General features: G+C 42.4%; 2 protein-coding genes across 2 annotated transcripts in view; both read right to left on the bottom strand.

The window, feature by feature from the left end:
- The window catches only part of LOC124405776 (neuronal calcium sensor 2), a 33015-nt gene extending 32317 nt beyond the window's left edge, over positions 1-698 (bottom strand). The window contains exon 1 of the mRNA XM_046880953.1: positions 306-698. The gene's annotated coding sequence lies outside the window, so the exon portion shown is untranslated. The remainder of the gene's footprint in view (positions 1-305) is intronic.
- LOC124405775 (neurocalcin homolog) overlaps positions 1-21445 on the bottom strand; it is a 100756-nt gene that overhangs the window by 44592 nt on the left and 34719 nt on the right. The gene's annotated exons all lie outside the window — the stretch shown is intronic.

Here is a 21445-nt window from a genome sequence, read left to right as displayed (position 1 = left end):
TTTCAATGGAAGTCTGACGGATGTGAAGAATGGTCATGTCTTTCGTTATCTACCACTTGGCATCTAGATGTTCTATATTATAGGTTTAAAAAATCAACCTCTCGCAGTTTGAAATCCGGTATAAAAATTCGCTTACCATGGGTAGCACACGATATACTATTTTCCGTTATTTGAATACCCGAGAGCTGTTTTGACATTCTACTGGGTTAAAAAGCGGTGGCGTATTTAGCATCCCAGAGCGCTGATGTTGAACGAAGTTTAATGGATATGGATTGGCCAATTAGAGGAATGGCGTTTTGGCTTACCTATCAAGTACGTCACTGTCTGGGTGATTCCTCGGCGAGCGAGTTGTATGGTGTGAGAAAGATGAATTCTTTAACTCGACACGGTTTATCAGTAGATCGAAGTTGATATATCCACAATCATTCGCTGCGAATATCGGTTGCCGAGTAAACCATTTGATTGATTGAACACACACAGAACAAAAAATTATAAACAGCCGTCGTAGTTTTCGCAGTTTCGCACTTGATTAAATTTCTCTTTCGACACTGAACCGCTGCATTCGATAAATTCAGATGTTAAAATCACGCGCCGGTTGATTTCTTTGTAGAAAAGTCGATGATTATCATATTGTCATACGAATATAAAGTAATGCTCAAACCTCCTCCTTCTCATCCACTATATTATAGCTACTTTACAGAGAAGAAATTATTTTTCAAACTTCAACCACCATCAGCACACCACCGTATTGTAACTCGGCAACTTGCCGCACTGCAACTTCGCGGATGGATAGATAGCGAAAGATAGAAAGAGAGAGAGAGGGAGTGTGGGAGCGGGGGCGAGGGTGAGGTAGAAGGTGGAGGGAGGGAGGGAGATATAAAAGAGAGAAGAAAAAACCGGAAACAAAAACCACACCTCTGTCGATCGTCGGAAAGCGGGGAAACCTCTTATCTTCGCAAATAAGAATGTAGGTATGTAGGTATAATATCGTAATCCAAGTAATCCCAGCAGGAATATCCGTCTGCGGGCTTTAGGGCGAAGTTTTTTTATTGGATCCCGACGTTTGCTAGGAGGACTGTTGCTTCTTATCGATAGCGACTCGTTCCGACAATTTGACAACTGCACCGTTACTCCGTATTAATCCGCACCGTGACTCCCAGGGTTCCCCCTTGTTTCCCAGATTATGTCATCCGCGAATGCGTCGACGAGCAACTGGCACGACGGTGTGTCGGATCGTCGTCGCGCTAACTGACGTTGCGTATCGTTCGTGGGGAGAGCGAGCGGCCTACTAGCATCGCAACGGTTTGATGCCGACTCCCCGCCGAGTCCCCGCCGAGTCCCTCCAGGGTCGCGCGCGCCAGCCGATCCTGCGTGCTGAACACCGTAGCCGTAGCCGGATCCGGAGCCAGAGCCGGAGCTTCGAGGCACGCGAATCCCTGAAAAGGCGAGATTCAGCCCTACCTCTGCTAGCTAGCCGCTAGTGCCACGAGCCAGCCCTTGCAGGAATATAACTGAATAACGAGAGGGTGGCTAGGCGTAATCGATGTGCCGCACCGATCTCTCTCTCTCTCTCTCTCTCTCTCTCTCTCTCTCTCTCTCTCTCTCTCTTTCTCTCTCACCCTACCCCTCTGAAAGCAACCCTTCTCTTACGATACCTACACCGAGAACAAGAAGAAGGATATATTAGTTTTATCGAACCAACCAACGATCATGCAACCGTACCGGCAGCTGTCGCTATCTTCATCGAGGTCTTCAGTAGCTATATCGTCATCTCGAAACGGCTCAACTACCTCGAAAAGTGCTGGGCAAGTCATGTGTACCCTTTATGCGAAACCCAATAAACATCCGAACACGCCCAGCTCTGGAATGCTTGCTTGATCGAGACTTCAGTCATACGTGTAATTTCAGGCAATTTTAATCCTCGAAAGACAGCTGCAAAGTCTACTATTTATTTACTAATTTTCTTTCGCACCTTTCGTCCGCGCCTCTGCAGGCTATTCTCCTCTTCGTTCTCCCTATTTTAAATTACACCTGTTTCTCAGTGAACAGATTTTAAGTAGATATATAAGAGTGCAAGGTCCGTTAAATTGAGCGCGCAATATGATTTCAGTAAATTGACGACTCGGTCGATTCTTCTCTATTTCCATAACGAGTAGGCGTGAAATGAAATCTTTAGATGCACGGAAAATTTAATTCAATACCCCGAACTCTTGGAGTCCGAGGAAAACAGCTGGGGGGGGGGGGGGTTTAAAAGCCAAGGGACACAGGTCAGACGATTCCTATTCCTCGACTTCACAGCGTACGTAGAGCACAACTCCCAACCTAATCCCCTTGTTAAGATAATCGATAATTCCTCAGTCACGCTGTCCAATCGATTGGGTAAACGATATTTGAAGGTATGCGAACGGCGGAATGGTGCTCGTGGCCTGATAATTTGGCAATTCACCATGACGGAGTAGAAGAACGAAAACATCATTATTCAAAATATTTTCAACATCCCCTTCGGGGTAGCAGCTTCAACGCCAACTCACTACAGGGGGATTACAATGTGTGTCGAACAGAGTCGTCGCGGAGCTGGTAGCCAGTGAAAAGTAGCTTTACCCAGTGTTTTTTGCAAAGTAGTATTTCTTCCTTTGTCAAAGCCATTATTTTCAAGGGACGAAAAAGAAGCGAGAAGAAAAGATGTAGAGCTTCCGTTCTTTTTTGCACACCTTTTGAATCTCCGCACAACCCCCCGTCAGTTTTGTATAACTTGGCTTCCTCTCATCCGTCATCCGCGATCTATCCATCGGAACATGGATCATTGGTCCCACACTCTATGTATAAATTGGCATAGCCATATGGGACGGGCTGGCCGTTCGCCGTTTCGAATTTGTCGGAATCAGAAGGTAGAAGGAACCAACATACCCCGAGAGTTACGGAAACGCGGTGCCTAGGTTACGGTAAGATCAGGTTGGGTCGAGTTGTGTTATACGTAGGTCCACCGAAGTTTATTTACACCACCCAATATCCAAATATCGATCAGCCCAACCAAGGTTCACTTCTTAGGATTCAGTTTACGCGAGCATGGCAAAACTTTACTCACCAATTTCACTCAATTATCTCGACTATTTGGACCCCCGCCAGAGAGAGAGATAGAGAGAGGTGGATATGCGCTAGGTACAAACTGTGGAGACGGTAGATAACCACGTTACCGTGCTGAGAATAGTTTACGAGCAATGCCAACCTACAGGCGGAAGAATCTACGATCAGCCGATGACGGTTGTGGCATTTTTCTACTCTTTTGCAATAACGTGAGCAAGATACGATAGAAAAATTGTGACGCAAATTAGTCACACCGGAGTAGGAAATTGACTTCCGAATTTCATTGAGACATTCCCGTATTTCTTTTCACCGAAACGTTAACGTTACGTGGATATAAATATTTTTTTTTTTTTCTTTACACAGCCGGATGGACGATCTCCGATTTCTTAAAAGATGAATTTCCTGTCCACTCACCATAACCTTTCCAGATTGATAGCAGAATTTCAATTCGTCACACGTTTCAAACATGATACTACTAGAAGGGCATTTGAAGCAAGTCGAACGAGTGATTGCAGCAATTATCATCCATTACATTGGATCGATACATCGTTACTGTCACTTTGTGGCAGTAGAAGTATGTAATTGAGGACATTACGTGCAGCCTACAATCAAAATGTCGTTCTTGTTATTCCGCTCCCGAAGGCTTAGCCGTGTGATGACTTGGAGGCGTGAGAATTGAGAACAATAAGAGAATAAGGGGATGACACCTTGAAAAAATGGCTTATTTATGATCATCTCTTCGGCAAACTTATTTCGTTTCATGCCACAGCGGCAGTTTCTACCAGATGTTTGCGGGATAAAATATAAAATGTGCGGCAAGCTATCCCGATGTTGAGCCCAACTAGCGCTGAAATACCTACCCCAATGGGATACCGAGCGAAGTCTCGTGCTTTGGCACATTCCTGACAGTCCCCCGTAAAACTTACGTCTCCAGAATCCTCCCAAGATTTTTTCTACCCTCTTGGCTCATGGAGAGGTCATGCTCGCATATATTCTTTCGCGCAGAATTGTAAGAATTTACAAACTGCATTTACCGGTGATGATACCGTTCTGTTGCGGATTACGCTCAGCAATCTCAAGTCTTGCACGATTGGAATCCACAAAGAACATTGAAAAGCTGCAACAGTTTAATATAACACCTTTGAAACGGTTTTATTACTTGCAAATATATAACCTGGAAAATCTGAGGGTATATAATCACCGAAGAAACGATAAGAACGGCGTGAATTAATTATCGTTACCGTCAATGGATCGATAACTTTCAATATCCGGTACAGTTCCATCGCGAGGTATAACCTACAGCAAGTAAACCCGGTCACGACGGGATGTCAAAGGAGTAGATGAAACTGGATGAAGGAAAAGGTCTTCCTCGTCATCTTTTCGTTCACCAATTATGCGATTGATACGAACTCACAAAGTGACATTTTCGGGTGTTCGAGTACCTAGATAGCTCTTTCCAATATCTCTCATATCGCAACGAAGTGTTCGACGTAGGTACGCTTAGGAGAATAATTCTAGAGAGAGCAGGTTTCCAGTAACGTTTCCGCATGTGACTTCCGCCCCGTTAGTGCTGCATCGACTGCATCGAGCATCGTATGCCTGTAACTATGGACTGCAATATGCAGTGCCCGGATACTTGCACCTATTCATACTTGAGCACAGTCGTAAGCTTACGATCACAATGGAGAATAACGGAGGTAGTTTTGAATAGCGATTTGCTGGACTTGTATGTTTCCGCACAGGGATTGTATGAATGCTCACTGAGAAAAGTTGATGATCATCCCGGATATAACTAACGAATTACATTACGAATGACACGGTAGTATGACTGGGAAGAATGTACGAGAAATGTCTAAGGAACACTGCTAATTCAAGAAGAATAATTGGAAGCAAGTTTGCTTCAAGAAACATTTTTATGTAAGCTTTCTTCCAAATACTGATAGATTTTTTTGAAACTTTCCAGAATACCGTAGAGATTAATTCCCTTTTCCGAGTTGGAACTGAGAAAGCCAACTTAAACCACTCATTCACAATAAGATTGGGTGGCCTTCAATTACATCAGAGTTATCAGCGACCTGAAGATCATTTCCCGGATTGGCAAACTTGATAAATGTGTTGAGGAGAAGAGATAGGCCATAATACATTATCAGAATCGCTTCCTAATGTCTCGAATTCGTTCGCTGCTTGACCTTTTTCACAAGAACTTGGCTCGTCCAGCTGTCAGCGGAAATAGAAACAGATAGCGTTCAGTGTTAGCCACGTGGTCGGAGAAAGGAAGTTTCACAGACTAGTATCATCAAGGCCGCACCTTTTTTCCAGATTTCTGCAATGACGAATGGTTTCAGCGATGGTAGGAAATTTATCCAGATCGTTGAGTTTAAATTATTACTCAGGTTTTATAATTGAGGAAATTGAGCGTCGTCAAGTGATACGGAGAAGACTTAATCGAATTTTAATTCCTCATAAATATCGCTAAAAAGCGAAATTTCTGCGGATTCGAATAAGGGTTCCGGACAAATCAAGATACCGTTCGAAAGCTTAAATTACGTAGGATATTTACATAAAATATGTATTTATACAATCTTGTATCTGCCAGTAAATAAATTGAAATAACTATACATCTGTGCAGAATTGATAGTAAATGAATCTCAGATAATTATTCGTTGAAAGTTGAAGAGCAAACCACTAAGTGAGCTTCGGGGGGGAAGGGAGGCAGCAATCTGTCATCGCTCAATATTAGCTTAAGCAATATTAGCGTAGCACCGTTTCAGTAGGTACAGTTTAGCATGTACCTGTGATTAGGAAGAATTGAATGACCGTAAATCAAGTGTCCGGTGATTACCTTCACAGGCTCCTGCCCAAGGCAGCCAAGTCATTGGCACTAACGATGTACCGATTCCGCACGTGCAGGGGTAGGGTGACGTTAAAGCGAATCGTTGGGCAATGTCTTATTTGAAATGCGCAGCGATTCATTACCAAGATTACCGTATTTGGATGTCTCCATAAGAACGAGTATGTCAATTAACCAATGGGATGTGTCGTAATTGGAAGATATGAAATGGAATTCAGCTCAGAACAATCGAACGACCGAGTTCACTATACGAAGAATTTATATATATGTATAATATTGAGCTCAAAATTCATTTTACCGAACACCAAGGCCCATAATTTTTGGGGAGGTATGCATGTGCATGGCTATAATGCCACACGTCAGGCTTATTATTACTTTTTCAATATCATTCTCTCCACTCCCAAGAAGGCTGTCAACGCAACCGAATTAATTTGCAGTCCAGTCGTCGCGGTTTGAATCGTTCTCGTCTGAACTTTCACTTTCGATCGACCACAGATGGAAATGTAGATACATAAGCGGCGAACTCGTAATGATTACAGATTGTAGTATTATTCGCCCACTGGGGCAATAATCTGTTTCGACAATGCGATACGAAATGATGCGTTCGGCAATCACTACGCACACAGTCCTCCATCTATAATGGAAAGGCGTTACAACATCGGAGGAAGGAATGATGGAACGGCGATAAAATATCGCGGCTACTACTATTCAATTCGAGAGAGATGAAAACAGCCGCAAACATTTATACGCGATGATTAAGATGGTAAAAAACGTTTTAGGAGGAGTCGAAGTGAAAGAGAAATCCGCTCATTTAAAGGACCGAGGGTAACTCTTCCTCCTTTCCTCTTGTTACAGCAAGAGAGTCTGCGGGGATAGAGATTATATTTCAACAGAGATCCGGGGATTGTTTAGCGAAAACAACTAAGACTGATCACTGTATTGGAGTTTCCGGGACCCTCCCGTCCATCCTGAATCGCAAGTGTTACGTGATAGTCTCAGGCACGATTCTATGGTGACTATAAAGCCGGGGTCAGAGTTCATTCTCGACGACCTTAAGGGAGCCTGGTCGTTCCATGGAATCACCTAAAATGAAGGTGGCTATTTCGAAGGCGAACGCGTTCATTGTCTGTCGAGGTCGAAATTGCGAGAGCTCGACGTCCGTCCGTTATCAGGACGAGCCAAAGGCGGCTAGACGAAAATTTGCGGAGTCGAAGAAAAAAAGAAACTCGCATTGGCAGAAGCCAAACGCTGATCTCTGCAACTGACATTGACTCAACGTGCTTTTTTTTCCAAAAATTATCACTTACATCTCTCGGAATTGTGTACGGATATGGAGTACAGCTAACCGAGGAAGTGGTAAAGTAGAATATTATACGATCCGAGCCTTGCGTTGATATAAATTGGCGAACTTATTGGATGGCAATAAGGATATTCCGCATCGTTAGATTCGATGACCTGCCTCTCTCCTCCTCCCCCGAAAATTGTAATATCCTGATTTCCCAGAACAGCCTTTGCTCCGAGCTTTTTCGCGGATCTTTTTATACTGTTCACTGCGGTATGAGAAAGTACAAATAGTGAAAGGGCGGAATGCCGACCTCAACGCGGAACTCATTTCACGGTATGTGCTACGATGTTGATTTTCCGACGCCGCTTCCGTAGAAACACGAAGGTAGAGTCGACCGTTTCGTGGTGTCAGAGAAAACAGCAGAAGCGGCATAGGTCAGTGACGTTTCACTTTCGTCGCATGACAACGAGATGGATGGATGGATTAACTACAATTAACTGATAAATTCATGTACAGTCAATTGCCTCTGCATCAAATGACAGTGGATCGAAAAGTGGGTAAAACTGGTAAAGTGTCAACGCACGTTAGATGGGCGCGTTGAACAAGACGTCGATTAAAATTCTTGAAGCACGACAAAAAAAAAATCCAAAAGTTTTCGACGAATTCGGGATCTAGTAAGGGGATACATACTTTACCCTCTTGTTCCAGTAAGGCTGAGTACCTGCTCGAGTAGTTAGAAAATAGGAAGTTGTGCGAAATGAATGAAATTAGAAGACAGTCGTTACTTCCTTTGAGTAGCCTGTCTAACATAATCACGTTGTCCGCTGTTTTAGCCTGCAGTAGCTTTGATATTGTAACATAAGTACCAATGCCCAGCGTTACAAGGATCTTTTTCTCATGAATGTAAATATCTAACGCAGGCATTCCGTCCTCCCCTAATAATGTAATATATCAACTTCCCCCGCATGCAGGCGTTTTTGGCGGTCAAGTAGGTGTTTTTACTTACTATTTCTTTCTTTCTTTCTTTTCCATCCACGTTCCTCGAAACATTTCTCTCCTCCTTTCAATGTTTCCTCTCCCCTCTACCACCCTTCGTGCCTTAAACTTTTTGGAGCAACACTAAACGGATTCAAATGGGCCGAAATATAAACGTTTCTGAACCAAATCGTGCGGATACCGCGATAAATCACTGTCTCGTAAGTGAAGACACTCGTCACGCTAACCGATTACCCCGAATGAAGTGATGATTTCTTGCACTGCTGCACCGCGTATGTCCATCACTCGGACAGAGACAGCTCGATCCTTTTTTATAGAATTCTATATGCGACGTCGGGGTTGAAAAATGGTGATAACGTCGTACCTCGTCGACTCTTGCTGCATAGTGCCGGGTACACGATATACAATCGATGACCTTTCCACACCTGCAGGGTTACCCGAAACTTCGGAAAAAAACGCCGTTGCACTGACCAACGACGAGGGCGTCCATGTTGGCAGATTTTAGGGGAGCAGAACTGACTGGCTCTTAATTAGCTGGATAACAAATTGCTGACGTCATTGTCTCGGAAAGCACTGTACTCACGGTGGAATATCGCGGTTCAGCACGGTCCGTGATATCAGACTTTGCGGTATAGGCATTGGCGTAGGCACGCCTTACCTTGTATTATACTCGGAACAATGTAGGCGAAAAGCTTCGGTAAACTTCCCTGGCAAGATTGGACGTTTAAAGTTTTAACAACGAAGGATATCCCTGTTTAATTTGCATCATGAGTTTAGCAGCAATTTTCAGCTCAAGTATAAATTAAAACAATGGATGTGTACTGCTATTCCAATGATTTTCAAATATGTACCTCATATTGCAGGATCTGTGATTTTCGATACGCAAGTTAGATGATCTTCATCATCATTTATTATTTTCCCTAAAATTTTATCGATTCGCTATGCGCTTGGTGAAGATCGTGCGAACAACAAAGTTGAGAAATTCCATTTTCAAGAATACGTTTTCCTAACCACTTTCATTTCTTTTCACCACTGTTCGTAAAGCTGAAGTTATCGCGTTAACTTTGGAGCGTGAGTATATACTCTTTTCTCGTTTGAGTAAAATCATGTCGATAAAATAAAAGTAGAAAGTATCGCGCGGTATCGAATCGACGCTCTAAGTTGCATACTTTTATCTCACGTACGATGGCACACACTTTTCCCACGCCCGTGCAAAGTAGCTGGCTGCGATGGGCGCGTGACTTTATTTCCAATGCAAAGAGGTGAATGAAAATGATTACAGGATAAAAGTTCCGAACTTCTTAACTGGCGATACTTATGCACCACGAGTATTTGCCTGTGGTATTAGAGCACATAATGTCAAAGTATTTCCAATTTTACTGGTCTCTCCTCTTCAAGGAAGGAAACGCAAAGAGGGAAGGATCAAGGACGAAGAAAGGCAGAGCTGAACGGATCACGATGTTCGACTAGCGACCTCCATTAATTCTTGGCAAGAGAGAATCTGTCCTTCCTGATTGAGGGGTTGAAACTTTCACCGGAAATTCAAACCATCCGACAAATGTTACAGAACTCTGCGATCGAGGAGTACACAATTCGTCATATTTGATACAAGTAGGTTAGGTACACAGGAAAATTAGGTGAACAGACAGGTACGTAAAACTGATTCGAAGTTCTCGTTTCGACCGCGTTAAAAAATCAACAACATCTCGGAAAAGTATTTTGACTGGTTTTAATGAAATTGCCGGACAGATCACAAGGAAATTATAATAGGTGGAATTTTTCTACACCAAGAAATGCCTGAACCAAATGTAGGTTAAGTTGAGCAAAAAAATGAGGTCAACTTTTGTCTGCAGTTTCTCATCGGAACCCAAGGACATACAGAAAACTTTTCAACCCGTCCAAAGACGGGTTTGAAGTTAGAATTCACCAAATTTTATCCAGCCGACCGGACACAAACGTCTACAATTCAGGAGACACGCTTGTCCAATTGTTAAAAATTCGTTCGAGCTTCGTGGAGAAGAGACGTCGACTATCAGAGAATCAGTAAATTTACCTGCATATTATTCAATTCACGTCTTTCGATTAAAAGCGATGGTACCTACGCAGAAAAGGAAGAAGATAGAATCTAGAGACGATTTCATTGGACTTTATTATTTCGAATTCTCCTTTGTGTTCATTCGATATACCTAGTGGTGCTTAACTGGGTACAGCAGCTACGAAGAATTAGCACGAATGTGTTATGCAAGGAAAATAAATACCTACCCGAGACGAGAATGCGCGTTTCGGTAGGCGAAAAAATGTATGTGATTCTTTTCTGTTAAATTTACGATTATCTCGTTCGACGGATAATTATTTTTTCTCCGTTCTCTCGTTCCTCCCGTTTAGCTTGTGATAAAACTAACTAGATATCATGCCAAGTTTCCGTTTTGCGACCTACATTTTTCGAACTGCCGGAGAAAGTACTGCGGAAGCATAGCTGATTTATACCAACTGTTACGGATCGTCGTACGTTCGTTCGACCGATCAAGTACGAGTAACGTTTCCGAACTCTGGCTGTTCCAAAATTCTTCAAAACCCGACAATCAGGCGCCTCTTATTCTCTGAACAATGGTCAATGCACTTTACATTGTCTGTGCTTGACAAAAGGTTTTCAAATCAATCCTCATTTCAGTAAATCGTTAGCTGAATTCAGTTCGAGGGCCGTTTCAGGCACAGTTATAGGTACATACATACATACATACATACATAGATACCATGATAAAGGACACGAGCTTTGCCTCCGTGTCGACGACGACGACGACAACAGCGATGCGACATTTGTATATCTATCGGAATTCTTCGGTTCAGCGAAAAAACAATATATATAAAAAAAAAAAAAAAAAAAAAAAAAAAGCGGAGCATAGATATTTCTCTGAATCGCTTCTTGTCAACAGATGTTGCTTTTACCAGGAAGAAGGAGGAGATTTTATTCGTTACCATTTGTTCCACGGATCCACAAAGCTGGAACGAAACGCAGCCCCAAAATCCGGTAATGGTGCCGCTGTGATCGATCCAGCGACAACTCGCAGAGCTATTTGTTTAAACCTGGAGCGAGGTTCTCGGTTAGGCAGCTCAGCTCGAGCCGCAGGTCCACCATGGTCTCTTTCGGTGGTAATCTGCTCTCCTAATGAGCAAAGCCTTACAACTAAAACTTGGTAAAACGAGGCAGCTAATGCGCGCGGCTCTGCTTGGATGTAAGAAGCGAGAGGAGAATAAGGAGGAGTGAGAAGAAGAGGCGGTAAGAAGGAGATTCGAAAAGCTGTATGATGTTTAACATATAATTTTCACCTCGACACTTCGGCTCGCCTGCAACCCACCGGCCAATCAACTGGCGAGTGCAATATTACTTTAAATCAATATTTTTCCCGCCTCAGCTCGACCGACGGACGGAGAACCGCAAATACAGAACGACGCCGGCATTTCCAGGGCCAACTTCTCGGGTTCGGCTGGGTCGGCGTCGAGTTATCGATCCTCACCTACCTGCCGGAGACTTCCGCGGGTCGAGCCACCCGGCACCCAGCTGGAGGAGCGATAGAGAGGAAGCAGGGAGGATGGACCCGACGGAGACGACGACGGAGGAGGTGAACTCCCGACTGGCTGACGTTGGTCAGCCCGGCTGTGGCTCCGCAGATATTTTCACTTGACTCGAATTACGTTACATCTCGTATAGCCTCCTCGGTTTTCACGTGTCCATTAGTTCTTTTTTTACGACAACTTTTATTATTTCTTTATACTTTATCTTTATCTTGTTATTTTTTATTCAACTTTTTGTCTTTTATCACAGTGTCGAAATTGACTTCGCTAGCTTTTTTTTTTTTTTTCAAAGGTAAAAAACTACGAATATTATTTATTCTGATTTTGTGGTTTACGAATTCTGTGATAATTGAAAAGCGAAATAAAATACCGCAGGCTGTGTGTCACTCTGCATGTATACGCGGTAAAACCAAGCAAATATGCAATTTAAATCACAGAGATCCAATGTCAATGAATACCGCAGTAAAGGTGAAATATCAAATTGTTATTTTCGTATTGAAACACTCATGACCTTTGTTCAGTATCGTCGATGATCCCAAACATTCGAAGCTAAAAACTCCTCGACTTTTTCTGTAATTTGTTTTCAAACGATCGATCCAAAAACCTTATTCGATATTGAATATTAAACACCAAGGATCGACAAGATTCTTAGTCCAAGGACGGTTTGTCAACGGGATGAATATAGGAGGAAGATTGTTCAAAAGTACAGAACGATACTCCCAAAAATCACCGCAATTCCATTTCCCTCCGTGAGATTACAGAGTGCATATACATTAAACCAGAACGACGGTATTTCTCTCGGTTATGGATGCGGATGAGCCAGCCTGCCTGTTTCTAAAGCCAGCGGTTTACCCCGCCGGGTGCGATAAGCACCGGCTACGTTTTTTTTTTTTTTTTCATCTTTTTTTACAACCTTGAGAAAATAGAAATAAATTCTCGGACCCTCCCGAGGACAGCGAGGAGGACCTTCTTTTACGCAATCTTAATAATTTCTTTTCTGAAACTTTTCTTTCGTTTATTAGATCGTCGTATTATCGTATTCTTTAAATTTAACTGCGAGTGTCTGATTCATTTGGGTGAAAACGAGGGGTGATTCGCTCAAGCAATTAGTCGGAAATAACTGGAATTCAAGCTTATATCTTTCAGCATTGAAAAAATTGATTTCCAATTTTAGGCCCATTTAAAATGCGCAACGCATTGTTATGAGAATCGGAATCAAACGACATCATGTGTGCTCAACCTACCTGTTTACATACCGCAAAAGGAGAAGAAAGGAAAACAATAGAAAAAATAAAAATAAACAAGACAAAGGAAAACAAAAAATCATTCACGCCGCAAGGACAAAAATTTCCCCAAGGACCCGCAAAGCATGAGAAGGAGACAGACCAGACGGATCTCGCCATCCGTCAAGATTCTTTTCTCGATCCGAAATGTGGAACTTTACCGCAAACCCCACCGCAGCTACAACCACCGCACAATTTCAAGATCGATATTTAATCAGCAAGTTTTACGCGAGGTTATTAACTTTTAACCTCAGGCACGAGTATCGGCGTGACATGTGACAAATGTCGCAAGTATATACCTTGCATTATTATGTGACGGAGAAGGAGAAGAATAATTTCGAGGGAAATGGCGAGTGCGTATATCTACCAACAGCAAAACCGTATCAGGAACGTAATGAGTGAGAATATCGAGACACCGGTGAGAAGAGAGGATTCCCTTCATATCGTTGAATAAATTAAAGCATATTATATATTAAAAGGCAGACTGAATGAGCGACTGGCTCGTTTGCTACAAGTCGAGGTAGGCGGAAGAAGTAGAGAATAGAGAGTCTCCATTGTTAGTCAGGAATTCTTTCAAATCCACAGGGTATCGTCCGTTGCCGTCGAATACCCTGGAATATGTTACCCCGCACTCCGGCAGTAATAAAATGGAAAACAACCCTATCGCGATGGAGAAAAAGCTTTTTATGGGTAGGTATTTGCACGTAGCACAACCCCATCGAATCTTGTTGTCATAAAAGTTAGCATTTCTCGATAAAATATATGTCATATGTCTAGATTACATCCGTCGATGATTCGCCGTTTGCCAATAATATCTCAATCCATTATCTCGTTCTGAACAAAGATCGTAATGGAAAGAAATCATAGAGCAAAAATTGCGGAAAGAACTAGAATTGCGTTAGACGATAGATGAAAGCAGCTGGGCAGAGTATTTGTTCGAAATTGGGACGGACGTCGAAGATCAGGGGTTGATGTTTGGCGGGGAGTTTTGACCGGTATATGTACATTGTCAAGCTGTTGGAAACAATCTCGAGGAAGCTGCACCCTGTGTCTGAGAAGAAGCGCATCGAGCGTTATAACTCGGAATGAAATTTCTCGCCGTGATAACATCGTCACGTCCTAGGTATGAGAATTGCCTTGGGACCAGCAAGCTCTCCCTCCTCCCGATTCTTTTTTTTTCTCTCCTCTTGTCTTGCTCCCTCCTTTTCCCAGCTCTCATCCGTTCCCTCTGGATCCTCGTAATCCGCTCTCAATATTCTACTTGGAACGCACTTGCGACACTCCCGAGACTCGGGCTTTACGAAGAAGAAAAAGACGTCCAGCCGAACGTGATTGAAAACGTAATGCCAATTCACCCGGATATAACTATGGGTAAGGGCATGACGTATATATGTACTTTGCTCAGTCATCCGGATGCAGAGTTTTATTACCGTTCCAGGTATCGGCTAATTTCAGATTCATCTATTCAAAGACCCCTCCTCCGTCTCTTTTCACGGAGATGAAGAGTCGTCGGCAGTTTTACTTTCCGAATTCCGATCCCTGATCACTGCTATCCGTCAAGGGTCTAAGCGTCGACGATTCGACATTGAAACATCCGTATTTCTGCTCTCGACAAATGAGAGTGAAAAATTTTAGCATCCATTTATATCCGGAGGAATCGAGAAATTATACAATTTCGAAATGAATGGGAAATCTGTTTCCCTAAATCAATTCTCGTTGGATTGATCCTAAGAAGACGCGCAATTCCATGACTTTTTTATTATTCGCAAGTATGAAGATAAACAAATTTTCCATTCTTCTCCGAGTTTTATTCGAGTTCCAACGTAGTTATCTAAGAGTAACAAACAAGCTCTCGATCATTCGATCCAGGTCAACCGTGCTTTCTTCAATTCTGAGTTTAAGCGAAGTAAATTCTAATATTCGATACTATAACTTCACACTGACAGCAGTAATCGGTAAATAAAGTTTGCGAAAGTACAAAGGTGACTGCATTATGACTCCTGAAAACTGTTCTGAAGTAGCATTCTTCGCAAGTTTCACCAATTAGAATAATTGATAACATTTCAACGTCACCAATAAAATTTCATACAATTATGAATAATAAGATGCTAATTCGTTAATAAAATGTCAACCGGACTAATTTTTCGTTAAACTTATCGACTTTTCTGACAACGGATTTGTTACCGCTGAATTATTTATGCTGAAATTTATCATAGAAGGTTAAAATCCCCGATATCGTAAGATTAAAAAATATTTGTGTATAAACTTGCGTTGAAAATAATCAGTAACACATTAATTAGCGGCAGCAACGACTATTGCGGAACATGTTGAAGTTCTTGAACTTGCGAGAGAGAATTCGAGAGCTTTAAAAAGCTGCCTTGGTGAAAAGGCCCACCCTTCGTAATCTGGTAGGCTATACGCCTGACCTACACGCCGGTTAGGGGTGGTTTTAGGGTAGACCTTAGACACTAGCCTGCTCGGTTCCCTCCATCTTTTTCTCGATCCCTTTTCTCGGATAGGCCAGCTTATAAGACTCGAGGCAATCTGCGATCCCCGTGACGTCACTAACCCCAGAAGATCTATCTCAAGAGAGGTCCATGGTGTATCATATTGTCTGCGGCGAGAAGCATCTCTCGCCTAGAAAATTCCCAGGTGTAAAAGGTCACTCGCCGGAGTTAGCTCATTATTTTTTCCTCCTTTTTATTATTTCGCAAGGAGGAAGCCAAGAGATGTGTTAGATTTTCCATCCGGCTAGACCGACCGAATGACGGAAAAATGAAAAGTGTTTGGCGTGTGGAAGCAGCTGCGAATCCTCGTTAAAAATAATTCTAGCCGATTGAATTTTGGTTGTTCAAAGTAAGTCGAATTACCCGGTAAGATAGCAGGCCCAGAGGCTGGAGCTTAGAGTTTAATCACTCCGGGAGCTTCGCTCGTGCCGCGATAACCATCTTTCACATCCTCGATGCTTCTCTCTACTTCTTACCTATACATCGAAGCTCAAACTCAGAGCTAACGCGTCACTGATTGAGCCATAGAACTTGGCGCGAGTTTCCTGCAGCCGTCTTATCGCGATCTGTCAGAGTTAAGACACCCCGAGAGAATTTATTGGCCCTATACCGAAACGACTTGGGGAAACGATTATATCTTGATTATGATTGAATGAAAGGGTTTATCGGAAGGAAGAAGGCGCGACTTTTCCCAAGCTAGAAACCTCGACGCCATTCCTTTGATTCGATACGTTGAAAAACCAAGACTGAAGCTAAAACCAAACAACGTTTCTACACATTTTATTACTCAAACTTTCTATTCGAAGCGAATCGGAAAATATGACGATATGAGAACAGTTTCCGCGACTTTTGCCAACGAAACCGCTGCCAGAAAGTTTGCGATTCAGAGTCCTGTCGACCTGCGTACTATACTCAGGTGTAGGGCATTATTTTTCTCCCTGCAAATGGGCGTGAAGTCAGCCGGAGGGCGAGTCTCACTCTGCGCATAAGAATGACCGTAACTATCTCGGGAAAAGCCGGGTCTGGGTAATAAAAAAACTTATTTTACTCCCACGTAATTATACCGACAACGCCTTTGACTCATTTCAACTTCTTAATTCCTACACCACACGTAACGCAACGCGACGACATTACGCAACTTCCTTCTCAGGTATAAATTATTCGTTCAAAAGATGGTAAAGTCACAATATTATACCAATGAAATAGAATACATAGCCACGACGGCTCTCCGGCTACGAGGGTTACTCGACTTTGACACGGTGACGACCCATCTACGTGGCTGGAGGAAGGTGTGCAGGGTAAACAACCTCGGGGCCTGAACTCTGACGTGCCTGGGGCTGGTCGTTTTACCTCTGGAAACTTCTATTCCATACACGCATCATTCCCTGAGTCAGTCCAACAACGGCGTCCCTCTTTTCAAGCGTAAGTCGTACGTGCGTGCCGGAAGTGATGAATAAATATGATGAAACAAAGTGCACCTGTTGTTAATCGAGCTGAATCCAATTAAAACGATGCCACCCGTATATGCCAATCCATTCGCCGATTATATTTTCGTTTTATTTGATTCCATTTTCTGATTGCGGCAGAAACGAACGCGTCCTGAAGAACCCTTTAGTGCAGACGCAGCAGTCAGTTAAACGCGGAGGCACGAAAGTAGGTATATATACCGACGCACTCTTTTTTTTTTTTTTTTTTTCTCCGATTTCAAAAGCTGCAATCAAGACTGTCTAGACTCATTCCAAGATAAGTGTGCAGGTCAGCGCGAGGTTATGACGATGTCTCGAAGTAATAATCCATTTAATAGTAAACTTGGAACGCACGCTGCGTATTTGCGCCTCGTAAAACTTGTTTCTTTAAATAAATAAAAAAGAATAATAATAAAACCAAAAAAACACACGCATTTTACGCCCGACACCTTCTTCTATTTTATGTGGGGTTTATTTTCATAGTTATATCTCAATCATCTCCCCTTTACCACGCCGCCAGAACGTTTGTCTCGACTAAAGAGTTTCATCAGAATCCCACATACATATATATATATATATATATATACTTGTTGTCTGTCTGCAGCAATCAGACTCTATTATCATTATCCTGATCAGTTGGTGTGAACTGAGGACGTAGACCGGTATAGACATGATTTACCCACGCAAACTATAATAAAGCCGCGAGATTCTCGCCCTGTGATAAATCAGAGTAGGTAGATATAAGTATAATATATCATTATCCTTCTGAAGTAGTATCATTCTCGTGATTTGTGGAGGAACCCTTCCACCCCCTCCCCTACAAGCGCCTAGGACGGCAAGATTTAAAAGCCGGAAACCGCTCTGAGCTCGATTTTTCAACCACTTCCGTAAGTTCCGCTTGGCCCAATGCATAACGCGCGACGAAGATCAATCTGCAGTTCCGTTGACACCAAACGCGACATGGGTTGGTCTTATCGTTGAGAGACACCCTGCAAGGGACTCGAGAGGTGCGAGGGTAAGGAGAGAAAGGAGCAACAAAAGAGCAAGAGTGACAAAAGATAATTCAACGAGTATGGACGTAAATAATGGAACTGTTTCCTTCCAGGATTCGTCACATTATGTTTTCATTCTCTGTTCGTTAGTTATTCATCAATTTTTTAACCGTTTGCCGCTAAGGGTTCAGAGTGAAGTAGGTAGGTGGACGTAGAGTACCTCGGACGTAGGTACAATTTACTAAGCAACCCTCTTTGTATTCATCCAAGCACCCCGTAAAGCCGTCGAAATAGTCCCTGAGGCCGAGTCCGAGCAGCGCACTGGTTGGAATCCTGGCGAAAGTTTTAAAATTGCAACTACGAGTCTAAAGTTTCAACTCGCAAGCGGTGCGTCTATATTCGAATTCGAATACTCGCATACTAACGAAACCGCCACTCCGGGTTCGATTCGATTTCAAATCTTACGTATTCCGCCGCATAACCATATATGTACCTTGGTAGTGGAGCGAAACGAATGAAAAGTTTAAATAAATAAAGAGAAACAGCCAAGAAATTACGGAAATGAATCGCTCTCGATCGAAAAATTTGTAAATAACATGGAGAAATTGAAAACAGAAAAAAAAAAATTAAGTCGATGTATCGAACTTGTATTTAAGTGTGACTCACCGTACGGAATGCTTCATCTTCGCAATGCAGATCAAGTATGCAGGAATGATTATTATCTGTAACAGAATATTTTTTTCTCACGTAATCGTCATAATTTGCAGGTGTATAGTAATTGCATAAAATTTCGTCTTCACATTGCAGGCCCATTAGCAAAGCTCGTTAAAACGTTGGCCAATAATTATTCCGGTTGGTATGACTAATCGCGGAGATTTCTGAGAGCGAGCAATTTGATCTTATTGCCACGTTGCGTTGCCTTGTTTACGCCTGAGCTCGGGCAACTTGTAAATTTCAACTGTTCCCAGCGTTTGTTCGTTAGTTTGTTCGTTCGTTCATTCATGTAGTTTATATATATGTATAGATATGTATATTATATGTATACATTAGAAGTGATTAATTAAATCCTATAGCTCTTTCGCCGTGCCAGGTGCCGTAACAATGTGGCCTCACGCAGCGAATCGAGACTTCCACCAAGTAAATCAAATAATGGAAATTTACAACCGCAGGAACATATTACGTCTAATATGCTTAGCCATCAAATTCGATCGAGACACAAAATGAAAATAAAGAGAAAGTCACAGTATTTCGCATGCACACACTGTACCTAAGTTATCAAAACGAAAATTAGGGTAGTCTCAAGATCTCGAAATAATTCTATTTGGCGAAAATGTACTCGGTGTAATGGAAAGAGATCGCGGTTAGACTTATAAACGACGTTTCACTAGCGAAGGAAAAAAGAAAAAAGAATTTGGAGAACAGGAAGAAGAAGAAGAAAAAGACGAAAAAGAAAGGTATGGAACGGTCGGCATCAAGTTGAAAAAGATAGAATAAAGGCAAAATAATATATCCGCAAGAAAACTTGGAGCCTCTTTAGCTTGATATTTTTTTCGTGAAAGTTCCAGAGACGAGCGTAAGCCTCGCTTTCTTTTCGTCCGTCAGAGTCTCGCATTAATTTCCAGTTTGAGCCAACCCTGTCGCATAGCTGTATCACACCCGTGCGAAAAACTGTAACGCGAATGAAATATCATGATACACGTGGTATTTGGTGGGCAATTTTCCCAGCAAATCCTTATCGTGTACAATGATATATATATATATATATATATGTATGAATATAACGAACATCAAAATAATCGCCGACAACCATGTAAGCCGTTTAATACCTCACAGGCAACCTCATGCAGTTTCCAGCTGGCTCGTGCAACTCTAGGCTGAAGAAAATCGATCCAGACTTTACCGGCGGTTCGCGTAATTAGGGCACCAACACAAAACGAGGCGAAACACACGCGTATTCATGTTTGAATATCACGAATAGAGAAAAAGAGAGAGCCTTTCTCTCTCTAAAAAAAAAAGGTAAAACTCCTCCTGCATATATAGGTGAACGACGTGTCGTTAAAAATGACAAAGTGAGGGGCGGAGGGATGCCTGCAGGTCTCGACCTCGATTAAACAACCTTTAATTATTTATACTTGGCAATAGTCCTGCGGGAGTGGATGGGTAAAAAATGAAATAAAATTTTGAACGAGTGACCTACTTGCGTCATCTATTTGCGTAGATAACAGAAGCGCAGAGTTTCTTTCCCCAATTGTTAACAGTGAGGGGAGAAAAAAAGGGGGTAAAAAAAATTTACAACTCCGAAGAAATTCATGCATAAAATCCCTCGACTCGTTTCGTTTCTTGCCAAGCTTCGTACATGTATACTCGGTACCTACCTATTCTTTTTGAGAATCTACATACGTCTGAGCCGAGTCTAGTATAAGCACATAACCGTGGGCTGTAAGCTACAAATATTCCCCTCTAGTCGCAACGCGACGAGAAACAAGACTTTTCAAGCGTAAGCTATTCAGCTGCACGATTCAATGCGAAGGAAAGAGGAGAGTATAAGAGGAATACACGTATACAACGAGAGAGAGAGAGTGAGTGAAAGAGAAAAATTCTAGCACGGAAAGTTGGGACCGCGATGTGGGAGAGACAAGATTTTGCAGGTGGATATTATTTGTTCTCGCCTTTTGGGAATTTTTTTTTCTCCCTACTTCCTTTTTTCGCTTTGTTTCATCGTTTTGCTTTTTTCCTTTGAACAAAGTATATAACCACCAAAGAGACAAAGGAACTGAATGTGTAAATTTTAACCAGGCCGTTGCAGAATGGAGGGTGAAGAAATTAAATTTTCATCTCGAGTAAACATAAGACATAAGGTAAAAAGAAACGTATACAAGCAGGTAGGTATGCCGTGATACTCGAGGTATAAGGGAAATACGTCGACGAAATTATTCGACTTTGCAATAACAATGTTTAACTTCAGTCACAGACGTTAATCTGCAATGAATATTAACAACAATTACACGTACGAGTAACTTTCTTTTAAGAAGGAAATTTCCTTCGATGTACTGCTGCAGTCAAGAAAATTACGTCAGCAACAATCGCACGCACCGTCCTACCGAGAGCAACTACCCCCTGCCTGAATACACATCGTGTAGTGTGCATGTAACTGGGTCAAAATCTTTGTTCTCAGTGTTGGGCGATTCGCTTGAAGCAATAGGCGTCCCTCTTGTATCCATGAAGTATCGCAAATATTCGCGAACGAACAAAGCCAGCTTCCGGCATTCCGGTAATTGCATACACGATGATGTTGTTGAAAATCGATCCATGTGCGATCGAGTAAAGTATGGTAATACGAATCTACCCCACCGAGCACAAGAGCCAAATTCATTAACGAATACCTCAGGCTGAGTTTCGACGTCTACG

The sequence above is a fragment of the Diprion similis genome, chromosome 4 (genome assembly GCF_021155765.1).
Source record: "Diprion similis isolate iyDipSimi1 chromosome 4, iyDipSimi1.1, whole genome shotgun sequence".
In the NCBI taxonomy this organism is placed as follows: domain Eukaryota; kingdom Metazoa; phylum Arthropoda; class Insecta; order Hymenoptera; family Diprionidae; genus Diprion; species Diprion similis.
Note: the sequence above shows the minus strand (reverse complement) of the source record. Positions and strands in the feature narration are given on the sequence as shown.